Below are 17,357 nucleotides of genomic sequence, written 5' to 3' on the forward strand. Positions count from 1 at the left end.
TTATGCCTGGGTTTTCAACTAGCAGAAGGGGAAATGATTTTATATATGTGGTGGTAGAAAAATTTTCTAAAATGGCTATCATGGTGGCTTGTAAAAAAATGATTTCAGTAGAGGAGACTGCCAAGATACTTTTTTATCATGTTTGGGTTCATTTTGAGTTGCCAAAAATTATTATTTTTGATAGGGATAATAGGCTCCTCGGTAATTTTTGGTCTTCACTATGGGATAGAATGGACACAAAGTTGATGAAGTCTACAATATTCCATTCTCAAATGGATGGCCAAATAGAGGTGGTCGATAGAATGATTATCCATATCCTTCAGATGTATCATTCCAAACACCCATGTACATGGGATGAGAGTTGGCCTTATGTGAAACATAGCTACAATTGTGCACTCCACACTACTATAGGACACATTCCATTTGAGGTTTGTCTTGGGTATCAACCATTGGCACCTATAGATGTAGCACTACCTATCTTACAATTTACTCAGCCACTAATTACTGAAAAGGAGGCATATAAAGAAGAAAAAGTTATTGAAAAGATCAAATAATTACAACAACAAGTTCATTATATTTTAGAGTAGAGCAATAAGAAAACTAAGGAAAGACATGATCATCATAGAACTCCCCATCATTTCCATATTGGTGATAAGGTATGGCTACATCTTCAGAAGGAGTGCCTCAAAGGACCTAATATAAAGCTTTGACATATTTGGTATGGCCCATATACCATTAAGAAACAAGTTGGTGAGAATTCTTTTGAACTTGATTTGGCACAATTTTTGGGTTACATCCAATTTCTATTATGGAATTGTTATGACCTTATTTTCCTCCATTATTGGACATCTCTCAAGTTTTTAAACATATTCATGCTACAGAATTGAATCCATCTACTACTACTCTATTACAGTGTGATCATGTCATTGAAATCATGCTAAAATTGTTGAGAAATTAGAAAATTCCTCTATATAGGGTGGTTTGAGCTGGTCAATTCTCTCATCAAGGCAAGTGGTTAACCAAGGAATATATTGGAGCACAATTACCTCATCTATTGCAAAAGATTGATATAATGGGGCCCATTACCTCTTAATGGAGCAGGAATGATCTAGATTATCTAGAATGATCAAATATTTGAAACTTTTTCATTTTTTTTTTGAAAAAAAATTGGACCTTTTTAATTGGCATTTTTGGAGGTCCTCTACTCAAGATTTTAAGTTGAAACTTTCATCAGTCCCTAAAACTAGAAAGTTAAAGGCTCCCTATTTTAGGGACTGAAATTAGAATTTTAGTTCTTCTTTCCAATAGTGTAAACAATTTTGAATTTTGAGCTCTAGGTCAAAAGTTATGACCCTGACAAATTGGGGTAAATAAACACCTACTTTTGAATAGTTTTAGTTAAATATTATTATTTTTATTATAACCACATATACTTTTTGAATTTATGGCTATGGTGAATTTTGATGTTTCATCATTGTATATATTCTTATTTTTTTTAATAATATGATGGCTTCTAGTTTGCATACAACTCTTTCAAGTTTTTGCAAGTTTTTTCAGAAATTGAACATTGATATTGCAGGATTCTTGATTCACATCAGATATTGTGTTTTAGCTCATTTCTTAAATTGGATCAATTGTATCAGAGTGGGAATGCTTCTATATGCCAACTAACACAAGAACCTCCTATCAAATGTTCAGATTGGCAATACAAGATTTGTCTAAATACACTCCTTGCGATGCACAAAACCAAAGATGTAAGACAATTCATCTGATTGGTTAGGCAACAAGGAGGGATGATGAATCAGCTTTCACAAATTTTGAAGAACCAAAAATCACCTAGTTTAGTACCATCGTTCCATGGAAACACCCCTTTTAAAGTACAAGTGAATTTTGATATCCCAAAATTTGAAGGAAAAGTTGATGATGATGTTGATAATTGGTTATCGAAGTTGGATCGATACTTCTTTGTGAATCATTTCTCTGATGCTAAAAAAATAACATTTTCCCTCTTCAAAGATGGAACTCATGTGAAACTACCATGGGAAACAAAAATATTGAATAAAGAAAGCGAAGCTATCTAGAGAAGGGTTGGGAATACTCTCTGATAGCAAGCCCAATTGGGGAGAATTTATGGAATTCATTTAAGAGAAGCATACTTTCCTAAAGATATATATGAATAGAAATATATAGAGTGGTAGTTGCTTCAATGAATGAGGGACCAATTTGTATGAGATTACACCAATATTTTATCACTGACGTCAAACTAGCTACTTGCTAGTGAGGCAACTACTAATTTGGTCTAAATGTTATCATTTGATTGATTGATGAAGAGGATTTGAAAAGAAAGGATAACAAGATTACCTAGAGAAAGGTTGAGTTATATGGTGTATAAAAGGAGCAATAAGACCAAGTAAGACTTTGATGATATAGTGTATTGTTTATCTACTTAAGGTTACAATGAACAAATACTTGAGCAAAGACAAGAATAAGACTAAGCAAAGAAATGTGTCTATCAAGCCTGACTAAGTAAACAAAAGAAGCTGAGAAATTTAGTTTAGGCCAAGTAGAAAGTTAGTTGTGGCCAAGAAAAGCTAAATTCAGTATGTGTCGAGAAAACCAAAATTCAATATGTGTCAAGCGAAGAAAGTTTAGTAAGTGCCAAGCACCAACAAGATATAGTGTATGCCAAGCAACCTAGTGTTGACTGAGCATCAGAAGATAGTTAGTACCGAGAAAATGAAACTAAAATATGTTTGATCAAAGATTTGATGAATCTGACTCCAAAAAGTTGATTTCTTGAATTTTGTGAGGCATATTGAAGATAAGTATGATGAGCTAGAGGCACAAAATTCAAGATAAACCATTTTGAGATGAATTTGAAGAGGATTGTAAGAGAAGTTTCTAGAAGGGAACAATTTGGGAAAGTGGGTAGATTTGATGAATCTAATTAGCCTAATCCTAAAATGGAAGATTGTGATGAAGCGGTAAAAGATCAAAATTCTCTATATAAGGAGATAACAGGCCAGGAGAAAAATGTTAGAGTGTGAACCAAAAACGGACAAGGAGGTCTAGAGGTGTTGCTTCATATGGGGGCCGAAGGAATGAATCTACAATTGGCATACTAAGTATGAAGGCTTAAGAAGGTGAAGGCTTGAAGGGTGAACAATCTGTCAGAGATGAAGGGGAATGAATGCCAAGCAGAATAGCAGGCTCAATAAGAGATCTGTAATCTGTAATCTTTAAGTGAATTTTTTTGCTATCATATCAAGTCCTACTATTACTTTCTAGCAATTGTATTAGTTTGAATGAATCCTTTGGATTAAGGTTGACCTAACAGTCATGAGTAAATCCTTTAGTAGGGTGACATTCTAATGGATTTTTCTAAAGTACTCTGACAAGGCTCACTCCTAACAGGGTGATTGAAATCCTTCAATCAAGGTCACATTTAACAATGTGCATTGTAACCTTTAACAGGGTTGGCTCCTCACATGGCTCACTTCAAAAGAGTGAAAATTGGTAGCATGTTGCTAGTGGTTTTTCCCAAATTGGGTTTCTACATTACATCCTTGTGTCAAATTAAGTGATTGAATTTGTAGTATTTTATGTTTACATTTCTGCAAAGTTCATTTAACCTAGGACAATAATATACTAAGGTTTGATATATTGGATGATCTAATCAATAAATGCACATGTATTTGTTAAGCACTAAAATTTTTTATCAATATATTTGGACCTTAGATAAATAATTCACCTCCCCCCGCCCCCCGCCTGACCCATTCTCAGTTATTCTAAATTATCCAGCAATTGATATTAGAGTGTTTGGTGCTTGTGAAGGAAAAGTTTGAAGGTACTTGAAGCCAAAGATCAAGATGTACAGAAAGGAGGTGTCCAAGTTAAACAAGGAAAAAATTCATGCATGGAAAAGTTTGATGAAGCTACATCTAGGAGGACTTGGAGATTATGCACATACAACTATCACCACTGAACATGTTGAAATAGTTGGAGCCCTGATTATTAAATAGCTAAAATAGAAGAAAGAACACAATCAGGCAATGTTGGAGATTGCATCTACCCTAAGCTATTTAGAGTTTGAAAATATCAAAACATGTACTACTTCTAAAGGAATGTGGGATGCCCTACAGAAAATCTATCGAGGAGACAAGAATGTTCTAAGAGCCAAAGCATAAAGTCTAAGAGGAAAATTTGATAAAATGAGAATGCAAGAAGGTGAGATTATAGTCCAGTATTGTGCAAGAATCAAATATTTTGTAAATGCAATCAGAGGAGAAAATGGGATTATTGAAGATGAGACTATGATCAAAAAAAGTGTTAAGAACCCTGCTACCTATCTATGCTATTAGAGTCTCTACTATACAAGAACTAAGGTGTACTCCTAGTAGTGATTTGACCCTTGAAGGATTGGTTGGTAGACTCATTTCTTTTGAACTTTCAAATTTTTATAACTTCAAATCTAAGAATATTGATTCTTCTTTCAAAGCTAAACTGACACTAAAAGAACCTTAAGGAAAGAAAAAGGTCAAGCATGTTGCTAGTGACAGTGAAATAGATGATGAATATCTAGAAGAACTAGAAGCATTGTTGGCTCAAAATTTCACAGAGGCAAAGGAAAATACAAATGTAAGTTACCCATCATGTGTTTAAATTATAATTAAGTTGGTCATATTGTAGGAAGGTTTTTTGAGAAGAAAATCAATAGAAATGAAGATAAATTTAGAGGTAGAAAAGATGAGAGCTACAACAAAGGCTATAAAGACAAGGGAAAGAAACCTTGTTACATTACTGGAGAAGAATCTAATAATGAATCAGATGATCATGATGATGAAGTTGTTTATGTTGCTATGAAAAATGATTCAAATGAAAATGGGGCAACTGCATTAGTATCTTATGTAACCAAAAGTGATAGGTGGATCATTGACAGTGGATGTTCTCATCACATGACTAGTGACAAATGTAAGTTCATTACCCTTGAGCATTAAAATGGAAATAGTATTATATTTGGTAATGATACACCTTGTCTAGTGAAAGGTAAAGGATCAATATGATTTACAATCAAGATCATGTGTCACAATTCTTACTATGTGGAAGGACTTAACTATAATCTATTTAGTGTTTCACAATTGAATAGTTTAGGATGCAAAGTTGAATTTGAACACAAGAAGGCTAAGATCTATAATACCGATAGAGAACTCATTGGAATTGGAGATCAGACTAGAGGTAATATGTTTTATCTTGACATGAATGAAGCAACTTATCTTGTTGTACAATTTGATGATGTGTGGCTATGGCACAAAAGATTATGTCATGTAAGTTTTGACAACTTGGGTAGTATCAATAAGATGAAAAGAGTCAAAGGTTTGCCAAAACTAAAGAAACTTGATAATGTGATTTGCAAACAATGTTAGTTAGGCAAGATGACAAAGTCTATTTTTAAGCATAAGAATCATTCTTCAAAAGAAATTTTGAAATTAGTTCATACTGATCTATGTAGACCAATTGATGTGCAAAGCTACAAAGGTTACAAGTATTTTATTCTAGTTGTTGATGATTACTCTAGAATGATGGCAATGATGTTTATGAGAGAAATATCTAATGCTTTTCAAATGTTTTAGTGGTATCTGGCAAAAGTTGAAAAGGAAACTAGTAAGAGCTTGAAATGTCTAAGATTTGATAGAGGTAGAGAATTTACATCGAATGAATTCAACAACTTCTACAATGATAGAGGAATCTGCACCTAGGACCCCTCCACAAAATGGGATAGCTGAAAGGAGGAACATATATGTAATAGATTGTTCTATAACACTAATGATGGAGAAGAATGCTTCTTTGAAATACTAGAGAGAAGTTTTCAGTACAGTTGTCTATACCTTGAACCGAGTACAAGTCAAGAAAGGTACAAATTCCACACCTTTTGAATTATAGTATGGATACTCACCCAATATCAAATATTTTATGGTATTTGGAAGCAAGTGTTACATTCTTAAGGACAACATAAATGGTAAACTTGATGCAAAAAGTGAAGAAGGTATATTCCTAGGATATTCCACAAGAAGTAAATCTTATAAGTGTTTAAATACTAACACTAACAAAATTGTGGAAAGTGCAAATGTAAAACTTGATGAATATACAAAAATACATGAAGATGAACAAAAGAAGGAACCTAAAAATTACAAAACCTTTATGTCCTACTATAAAGGCATGTTTGCTAATGCTTATGATACTATGAACCAAGCTACTAATCAACAAGAATCAATGATTGTCAGGTCACATATAATGGATGTTGAGTTGCATTCAAGAGCTAAGTTACAATTAGAAGTTGAGGTACATTCTAATGTTGAGATCAATTTACAGGAAAGGAATGTTGAGTTACCTAACATAGAAGTACACAGTGAAACTAAGATTGAACTTCATGAATGACCTATTGTTGAAGAAAGAATAATAGAGCCAAGATTATCAAAATATGTTAGAAGACATCATCCTACTGAACAAATCATTGACGAAAAAGAGGATGGACCAATGAAAAGGAATAGATTAAGGAATGAAACATGTTTGTTAAGCATACATGAACCTAAATCAATAAAGGATGCATTAGAAAATGAAGACTAGAATCAAGCCATTAAAGAAGAAATTTTTTAGATTGAGAAGAACAAAACCCAAACACTTGTACCAAGACCAGAGGGCAAGAATGTTATTGGAACAAAGTGGGTATACATAAAAAAACTAGATGTGAATGGTGAAGTAATAAGGAATAAGGCAAGGTTAGTCTACAAAGGTTATACATAAGAAGAGGAATTGACTATGGAGAGAAATTTGCCCCAGTTGCAATATTGGAAGGAGTAAGATCTCTGCTTGCTTATTCTGCTTATAAAGGATTCAAACTTTATCAAATGGATGTTAAGTCAACATTTTTGAATGCTACACTAGAAGAGGATGTTTGCATTGAACAACCTAAAGGATTTGTCGATCCAAACAATAAAAACATGGTGTGTAGATTGCACAAAGCTTTATATGGTTTAAAGCAATCTCCCAGAGCATGGTATGCAAGATTGCACAATTATCTTGTGAAGATTGACTTCAATGAGAAAACTGGTGACAACACCAATCTATACTTGAAGACAGAAGGAGGTAAAGGAACTTTACTAGCTGAAATATTTGTTGATGATATCATATTTGAAGGACAAAATGCATTGTGTAAGACATTTGCAAATGAAATGATGAAAGAATTTGAGATCTATATGTTTGGAGAAATAAAGGTTTTTGTTGGATTACAAGTATATCAGATGAAATATGGTATTTACATTACTCAGTCCAGGTATGTAAAGGAAATCTTGAAGACTTTTGGTATGGAAGATTCAAGACTAGTTAGTACTCCCATAGTGGCAAGACATAAACTATCCATAACTGATGATTCTGCTGAGGTAAATCAAACATTGTACAACTCTATGATTGGAAAACTACAATATGTAGTTTATAGTAGACCTAATATTGCAGTAGCTATTGTGATTGTTGCAAGATTTTCTACAAATCCTCAGGAGAATCACTTAATGGCTATTAAAAGGTTTATGAGATACTTAAAAGGTACATAAGAATATGGTCTATACTACAAGAGGAATGACAAGTTTGAATTGAGAGCCTATACGGATGTTGATTGGGCTAGAAAAATTGATGATAGGAAAAGTACAAGTGGTGCAACATTTTTCTTAGGAAAATGATTACCTGGACTAGCAAAAAATAAAACTATATTTCACAATCTACTGTTGAAGCTAAATATGTGGTTGCTACAATGAATTGTACAAATGTGGTATGGATCAAATAGTTACTCAAAGGAATGGAGGAAGAAATCACTGAACCTATGGTAATCTATTGTGACAATACAAGTGCCATAAACATATCTAAAAACCCTATGATTCATACAAAGACAAAGCACATTGCAATCAAATATCATTATTTGAGAGAGTTGGTTCAAGACAAAGAAGTGAGAATGGAATATGTGAATACAAATGAATAGATAGTTGATATATTCACAAAGGCTTTACCTAAAGATGCAGATGAATATCTTAGAGGTAAGCGAGGCATGATACCCATATCTAAAGCTACTTAAGAAGCAAGAGTAGTGCCCTGCATCAACTAAGTTGAGTGACATAATTTACAACTTGATACAATGGATCTTACTTTAGGATCTTCCTAGAGTAAGGAAGGAGCTGAAACGTAAGATTTATAGTCACATGTAAGGTGATATAGGGAGAACCTGAATTGTCGATATCTACATGAGAAGATGACAAGTCTTTGGCATTGTTTTCAAAGAGGAAGAATATATAGGGAGAAATATAGCATTACCAAGAACGAGGGAGATTAGTACCAAAAAAGAGAGAAGATTAGAAAGAGAGAAATATTGTTGTCAAGGTGAAAGAGAAAGAAGAAAAGTTTACATTGAATATCTGAAGAACAAGAGAGATTGTAGCCTATAAAGAAGAACTTGGACAAATATTGATAGAGGGAGAGATTTCAATACAAGGTATTAAGTTTCTTTTTAGTATTGTTATTGGTATTGGTTTTCCATCAATGCCAAAGAGGGAGATTGTTGACGTATAGAAATGAGGGAGATCATTGAAACCTATCATGAAACAATCATTATTTTGTCATTGATGTCAGACCAACTACTTGCTAGTGAGACAATTTCTTTTTTGGTTTGAATGCTATCATTTGATTGATTGATGAAGAGGATTTGAAAAGAAATGATAACAAGAGTACCTAGAGAAAGGTTGAGTTATATGATGTATAAAAGGAGCAATAAGACCAAGTAAGACTTTGATGATATAGTGTATTTTTTATCTACGTAAGGCTACAATGAAAGGATACTTGAGAAAAGACAAGAAGAAGACTAAGAAAGGAAATGTGTCTACCAAGCCTAACCAAGTAAATAGTAGAAGCTGAGCAATTTAGTTCAGGCCAAGCAGAAAGGCAGTTGTGGTTGAGCAAAGTGAAATTTAATGTGTCGACCAAAGAGAAATTTAGTATGTGTCGTGTGAAGGAAGTTTAGGAAGTGTCGAGCACCAATAAGACTTAGTGTATGCTGAGCAACCTAGTGTTGATTGAGCATCAGAAGATAGTTATTGCCGAGCAAACAACATGTTATTGCCAAGTGACAATAAAGTGAGTTTGATCAAAATTTGATGAATCTGAGCTGACAAAGTTGATTTCTTGAATTATGTGAAGCCTGTTGAAGATAAGTATGATGAGCTTCTTAGCATAGAATTCAAGATAAACCATTTTGAGATGAATTTGAAGAGGATTGTAACAAAAGTTTCTAGAAGGTAACAAAATGGAAAAGAGGGTAGATTCGATGAATCTAACTTACCCCTACAATGGACGATTGTAATGAAGCGATAAAAGATCAAAACTCTCTATATAAGGAGATAATAGGCCAAAAGAAAAATGTTAGAGTCTAAACTAGATATAGAAAAGGAAGTCTGGAGGTGTTGCTTCATATGGGGGTCGAAGGAATGAACTTGTAGTTGGCATACTAAGAATGAAGGCTTAAGGAGGTGAAGGCTTGAAGGGTGAAAATTTTGCTAGAGATGAAGGGGAATGAATGCTAAGCATAATGTAGAGATGAATAAGAGATTTGTCATTAGATCAAATCCTACTATTACTTTCTAGCAATTGTATCAGTCTGAATAAATCCTTTGAATTAAGGTTGACCTAACAGTCATGAGTAAATCCTTTAACAGGGTGACATTCTAATGAAATGTTCTAAAGTCCTCTAACAAGGCTCACTCCTAACATGGTGATTGAAGTCCTTTGATCAAGGTCACATTTAACAATGTGCATTGTAACCTTTAACAAGGTTGGCTCCTCACAGGGCTCACTTCAGAAGAGTGAAAATTGGTAGCATGTTACTAGTGGTTTTTCCCAAATTGGGTTTCCACATTAAATCCTTGTGTCAAATAATGTGATTGAATTTTTGGTATTTCAGGTTTACATTTCTACAAAGTTCATTTGAGTTAGGATTATAATATACTAAGGTTTGAGATATTGGATGATCTAATCAATACATGCACATGTATTTGTTAAGTACTAAAAAAATTTATTTGTACATGTCGACCTTGGATAACTAATTCATCCCCCCGCCCTCTTATTTATTCTAAATTATTCCAACATCAACAAAATCCTCCTTATTGTTAGATTAGGTGAAAAACTAATCTCCCAAGAACACCTGCATGCATAACCCTGTCGCATGGATGAAGCAAAGAACAGAAGCAAGAAAAAATTATGGAGGCCAAAAAGCTAGATCCATCTTATGGACATGCAAAGAGCAATATCTCATATAATCCAATAAGTGAATGAGAAAATACAAAGAGGTGAATCCTTATAAAGGAATCACGAAACCCGAAAAGGGAAACTAAATTCTAAAAAAGCTAGGTTGCACAATATAATTAATAAAATATTAATTATATGCACCTACAAGATAGCTTAAGAAAACAAGAGTAATAGGCAACTTAATTAATTAAACCAGAGTGATTTAATTAATAAGTGCGAACAACTAATTACTCTAACACCCCCCCTTAATCGAAGCTCAGGAGGTAAGCTAACCTAGCCCAACTAAGAAAGCAGGAAAAGATGGGAACTAGATGAAGGAAACTAAGCCTCCAATCTAGGAAATGTCCCAAAGAAAGGAACAAGAAAGAGCAAGAATCATCTCTGAAGCATGAAGCTACAAACACTGTCAGAAGAAACTGCTGGAACCCCCACTGAAATAGTGCATGACCAAGTAGAGAAGACAAAGTCTGAAGAGCTAATCAATCAAAGAGGTGACCTCCAAAAGTAGGAATGAATGAGTGTCTATATAGTAGATGAACCATCTCACCAAAATGCATAGGTGCCTAGCCACTACATCCGCCTAGTACATAGGAACAAAAATTGAATACGTAGATCACTCAACCAAACCAAGGAAGCAATAGAGCCAACAAGTGAACCCCCCCATAATGCTGAACAGGGAGAGGGGTGACAGGAACACTGAAATGCAATGTCAAAAACATCTGCAAGAAGAAGAATCAGGAACACCAACAGTGCAATAGAAGTACAAGCACAGGATAAAGGGCAATGTCACCGACACACTGGATGGGCTAATTTCATGGAAGAAAAATTCACTTGACAAAGGTGGATGAGCACGAAATGGCAAAACATCATGACCCCCCATGGCACTTTATAACTGAGTGCGAGTACAAACAAACACAAGGTGTACAAGATCCCAGATATGCAAAAGCAGGCACTTTATCTCAATGTGTTTACAGAAAAAAGAATGCAACAGAATAGAAGCATACAATGCTCAGAAGTCAGAAAGAAGAGTGAACCAAAAGAACAGAGGAAGAGATTCTAGGACCTGTAGAATCCAAGTAATCCGCCAGAGTGCAAAAGTGAAAAACTCAAAGGAGAAAGAACCTAGACTAGAATCTAGATAAAAGACCTCTGCAATTGAATAACTCACAGAACTAGCTTTCCAACGATATCTGGCAAGCCCAGATAAGAGTCTGAATGAGCGAGATATGGCTCCTGGAAGGAAAAATAGAACATCTAGCTTTGACTGCCAAAATAGGCAACCAAATTGCACCAAAAACTAAAAATAACTATACCATCATCTCCGTCTCGGAACCAGATTTTTGGCACATTTTTCGGATTGAAAAAATACGTCAGTATGCTCAAGTTACGGAGAAAAAACTCTAGGGCCTCCGAATGCAAGAAAAAATTATTATTTTTTTAATAAAAAAATAATAATAAAAACAAAAAAACTCCACCACCCTCGCACTGCTGGTGAAGCAGCGGCCGGGGTGGCGAGAGGTCTGACGCTGCTGCGGGGCGGAGCCGCGACAGACACCGCCAGCGGTTTCCTACAGGTGGTTATTGCTAACCGCAAGCGATTTCAGTGATCGTCGATGGTTTTCTTAAACAGCGACAGGTTTTTTTATTTTTTTTTCAATTTTTGTCGCCTCGAAACGCATGCAGGGGTTCGTACGGCCCTGTCAGACAAATTTTTTGCCTCCCAGACCAACGATGTCCAAAATGGACAAATTTAATATTGATTCTGGGGTTTTTGGGCGCTCTGAGCGCAACAGTGATGTCTGTTTGAGCCCAAAGTGACTAGAAACAAAGGTCTCCCCTAAATCCACATAAAAAGCTTTTAAAACCCTTGAAAAATGCTTGCTTCTGAAACACTTCAATAAAACACGAACAAGGAGCAGCAAGACTGCTCTGATACCATGTTAGATTAGGTGAAAAACTAATCTGCCAAGAACACCTGCATGCATAACCCTGTCACATGGATGAAGCAAAGAACAGAAGCAAGAAAAAATTATGGAGGCCAAAAAGCCAGATCCATCTTATGGACATGCAAAGCGCAATATCTCGTATAATCCAATAAGTGAATGAGAAAATACAAAGAGGTGAATCCTTATAAAGGAATCACGAAATCCGAAAAGGGAAACTAAATCCTAAAAAAGCTAGGTTGCACAATATAATTAATAAAATATTAATTATATGCACCTACAAGATAGCTTAAGAAAACAAGAGTAATAGGCAACTTAATTAATTAAACCAAAGTGATTTAATTAATAAGTGCGAACAACTAATTACTCTAACACTTATAATAATATTCAAAATCAATAATTCCTCCTAATTTATGAGTTCACCTAAGTAAACTTATAGGAAGAGTCAAATGAATAATAACCATTTACTCTAACACAGGTACTTTTTTTATTTATTATATCTTCTCACAGAGATGGAATTGGATTATGTGAACTAAGATATAGGTTTAAGACATGTTAGAGATTCCTTGGTTTAGAGGGTATAATCTAAAGATCATCAAGTAAAAAGTTATGAAGACTGTGAGCTGACAGTTTGTGTATAATCATGGATAAAGTATAAAATTGTAATATAATGTGTATTATAATATCTTAAGATGGTCCTATATCATTATTGTAAATTGAGAAAGCCTAAAGACAACTCAATAACTTATTTTAGGACTTGGTATAAAGGAAAGATGTTTTTATTAGATGTATGGTATGGTGTGTAGTCATATCGCTCTAATATCTATTGTGCTAGCTTGGTATGCAAAGTTGTAAAGATCAAAGTAGATTTTGGTGCGGTTGAGGAATGGTTAGATTAAAAAAGAACTATATTTGGCAAGACAATTTTTTGGTTGGACAATTATTATTGCACATTGTATTTAGATAGTGGGTTCAGTAGTCTTCCTTTCAACTCATAATAGGGTTAGCACAACTCCTAAAAAGGTTGAAATCTCCTAAAAGGGATCCAAAGGCTCCTAATAAAGACTCATATGTATTGATTTTATTTCATTGACTCATGTTGATGGAACTTTGTTTTGGGAATTACCAATAGAGTAACAATTGTCACCGGACTAGAATGTTTGGCCAATATCGCCTAAAAGAGAAGATAGATGAACTCTCGACTCCCAAGCCCCTATGGATCACTTCTCAATCATGCAAAGAATAGGAAAATTTGGATAAGGAGTTGATTGTATTTATAATAAGGTGGGAAGAGACTTCAATAATTCTTCACACATATTGGTTTTGGCAATGGATCACTTGAACTAGGTTGGATGATTGTCATAGGATGGAACCATAGGATCATAGAAAGAAAATAACATAAAATAAAGAGCCCATAGGTTTAGAGATTTAATCTACCTATAGTCTACTTTTGCACCGTTATTATCAACAATACATGTTTGGATGATAGGATAACTTAAATAGATAATTGATCAATCAATCTAAAATTAATAAGTGTTGCAAATGAAATAGTACAAAAGTAAACAAGATCATTAAGATTTATCCAAGCCAAGGATGATAAAAGTAACAAAATAGAAAGATCTCAATGCTTTCAAAGATAAATGAATCCCATAGAAATCCCTCTAGGATTCTTCTACTCTAATAACAACTTATAAATACCAGCATGCATTGGGTGAAACAATGCTTCAGGGAAGCCAAATTTTGAAAAAAAGAAAAGGTGGTACTACTTTCATTCATAATGATGGTGTTATAATGAAATGAATGAAAAATCATCAATTTTACCAACCCTAGAATAGTCAAGATTCTTCTTATATATAGGCAACTATCTATAGATTTAGGCAAAACTAACTTCTTAACCTAACTAACCCACCTACCACCTTTATTTCCAAGATCTACAAAATTCTATTGCCATCTTCATGCAAAATAGTTGCAGAAGAGGAATTTACTCTTGAAAAGTCATGAAAGGATGATGGAAAGAAGTGGGGAATGAGGAAGGGGATTTTATCAAAGAAAATTTGATTCATAAATGCTAACCTTTGCACACTTTTTCCATCAAATCTCTATCAGTTATTTCCTCGAGATGCCTATGGATTGATAAGAGAACTCTAGTTCTTTTATAGTCTTAAATGCATAAGGTATTAGGGGAAATGCATAGTTGACAAAAAGTAACTCTAAATCTACCATCATTATCTATCTGTCACATCATAAATAAGTCTCTCAACCAACAATAGTGGTGAAAGGTCAAATTCGAGAGGAACCCAACACACCCACCTATATATCAGAAGGAATTGAGTTCCAAGATTCCCAAATATGGAATGTTGAATGTCGACCACCAGATAATGCAAGCTCACCCGAACAAATCACAATGGAGAGAGAATCTCAGACCCTGTTCTACACTTAGAAGTGTCAGATGTAAAAGGGGAGGCCTCATCGAGCCAAGAAAATAAACATTTGGACCTTCTTTTGTGGAGTGTTGATCATGCAAGCATCATTATGTTTGTAAACTTGCTACTTCAAGAACATCCCTTCTTGGGAAATCTCATCTCTTATGTTGGCAATTGATCCTTTTGTGGTTCAGATATAGGAATCGATTTGATCTAGAACTAATCATCTTCTAATGTTTTCTTGGAGATGCCTTTTTTATCAGGTAACCTCCATCTTATGAAATTTACATCAGTATTTTTCTAGCCATGATACCTAAACAATTCTATTGGTCCTCAAAAGCCAAAACTCATTAGCACCTACAAAGATCAGACACACATCAATACTATGATCTACTTTTCAAAAATTCTTCTTTTATCAGATTCAAGATTTTAGGGATTTTGAGGTCTTACATCTTCCAATCCTTATCAAGGAAATTTGTGCCATATGAAGAAAGGACATAAAACCTGAAATTCTTAGCAAGTACATCAACTTCTAACAAAAAGTAAAAGAATGGTAAGCAGAAACCATACCTTAGAAGTATGAAAACTATTTCTCACTAGTAGTGGGGGGGAAAATCCTTGAATCTCAAGAAACTCCAATTTCAAACCTAATGAGTACAAAGATAAATAGTTTTAGACTTACCACCACATCACTTGCTCTCTATTGGAAACCCAAAAATACATCACCCATACAAGACTTCTGGCAACGTCGCTTATGATGCTAAGTTGTCCTTGCATGATTGACAAGACCACTATTCAACATTCACTCACGTAAAGCATGAGATTGATAAATGTTAGGTAATTTTTATGTGACAACCATTTAAATTCAAATACCAATAAACTTGTTGTGAATGATGCAAGACACTCAACCTGAGGAGGGATGTTGCATCTAGTTAGATGAGAAAATGTGGAAAATGACCACTCACAATCATCCTAGAATGTTGTGGAGTTGTTGACATGCCAACAAACCCCCACTCACCCTACCGAGGTTGCGTGTGTGCATGTAAAAGTGACAAAATTCTCATACTCTTTGTCCTTCAAAGCCAAAAACCATCACATAAGCACCCATGGACCCATAGTTTTTGAGTCAAACTCATTGACACATATTTCATAAGTAGTGTTTCAACACTAATCCATCTATCATGAAAATAAATGGAACACTTAGTACTCATTGTATCTAGGTGATACTCATAGAGGTGAAGCAGTGGGACTTCTTGGGAGGTCACCCATCCCAATACTACTCCAGCTTGAGCATGCTTAACTACGAAGTTTACTCCATGGTTAAACCCACTCTGCTTGCAACCCCATTTGCAAAACCTTCACCAAGTGTTGTGCCTTATGAACCATTCAATAGAAAGCCCCTTAAGCTCATCAATTGATAAGTAGGAGATAAGTTTTATCATATTAATTCTTGAGATTTTTCTTCACTGCTTTTTAAAACTCAATTTGAAATTTTAATGTGTATGTTCATATTATGCACATCTATAACATGAAGTTTGATGCTTAGACCCTTTTTTTTAAATGAATAGTGTCCTTTTCTATTAATAAAATATACCAAATTACAATTCACAAAAAGGGTTGAGGGATACAAGATCACCCTGCAAGTGAGTTCATATGGCTGAAGCCAGACTAAAAACATGGCCACAGCTAGAAACAAAAACTATTCATCAAAAAAAACAATATAAGGCAACCTCAAGTGGCCAAAGCAATGCCAACCGAGGGTGGTGGATCATCTTTGTCTTGAAAACTCCAATCATCTTTAGGATTGGGGGGTGGGTTGGGAGCAATCTAGCCATCATCAACCGTAGTAGTAATAGAGGCAGCCTCCACATCTTTAACCTTTGGCCATGGAGGAGAGATTGCTAGGTCTAGGTGAGGCCACTTCCCAAAATGCGCACGATGAGAATTAGGAGGAGCCGAGGACTAACTAGAACCACCACAAGGTGGGGAGGCTAAGCAGTGCCTCCATCCACCATCACCACCACTGGGAGAGTGATGGCGGGAAGCCTAGGAGTGCAAGGTGTGTGGGTGGCGGTCAGAGGAGTGGCGTCAAGGACAATGGCCACGAGGCATCGAGGTCTCCACTAAGGCATCAGGAGGAACTCAGACAACAGTGCATGGAGCATTGCCCCAGTGATTCAATAGCTCCTACAGGTGAGCTACCTCAAGTGCAACTTTGTTAACTTGCACCTGAATCTGCATAATTACATAATTACAAATGCATGCCTTAGTGTACATAGCAATGTTGACATCCAAAAAACCATGTGTGAATAGAATAGCATTCCTATCTTTCCATAGAGAAAACAAAATCTCTAGCCTAAAGCTATGCCAAATTTGGGCAAACTTCCAAGGAAATTTGGGAGAGTCACCCAGTAAAATCATGTGCCAAGAAAAAGACTCAGGTTTGAATGGCTTAAAAAAATCATGAATCCAGTGCCAATAATTTTGAGCATGCTTACAAAGTCAAAAAATATGCAAGAAAGACTCTGGTTGTCCACAGAAGGGGCATCTAGGATTAGGAACCCCAATGTGTTTGAGCCGAGGAGCTAGGGGAAGACCTTGGAAGGCTAGGCACCAAGAAAAATGCACAATCTTGGGTTTAGTTATAGCATTC

This window comes from Cupressus sempervirens, chromosome 8 (assembly GCF_028749045.1).
Source record: "Cupressus sempervirens isolate cs-2001-9-10 chromosome 8, ASM2874904v1, whole genome shotgun sequence".
In the NCBI taxonomy this organism is placed as follows: domain Eukaryota; kingdom Viridiplantae; phylum Streptophyta; class Pinopsida; order Cupressales; family Cupressaceae; genus Cupressus; species Cupressus sempervirens.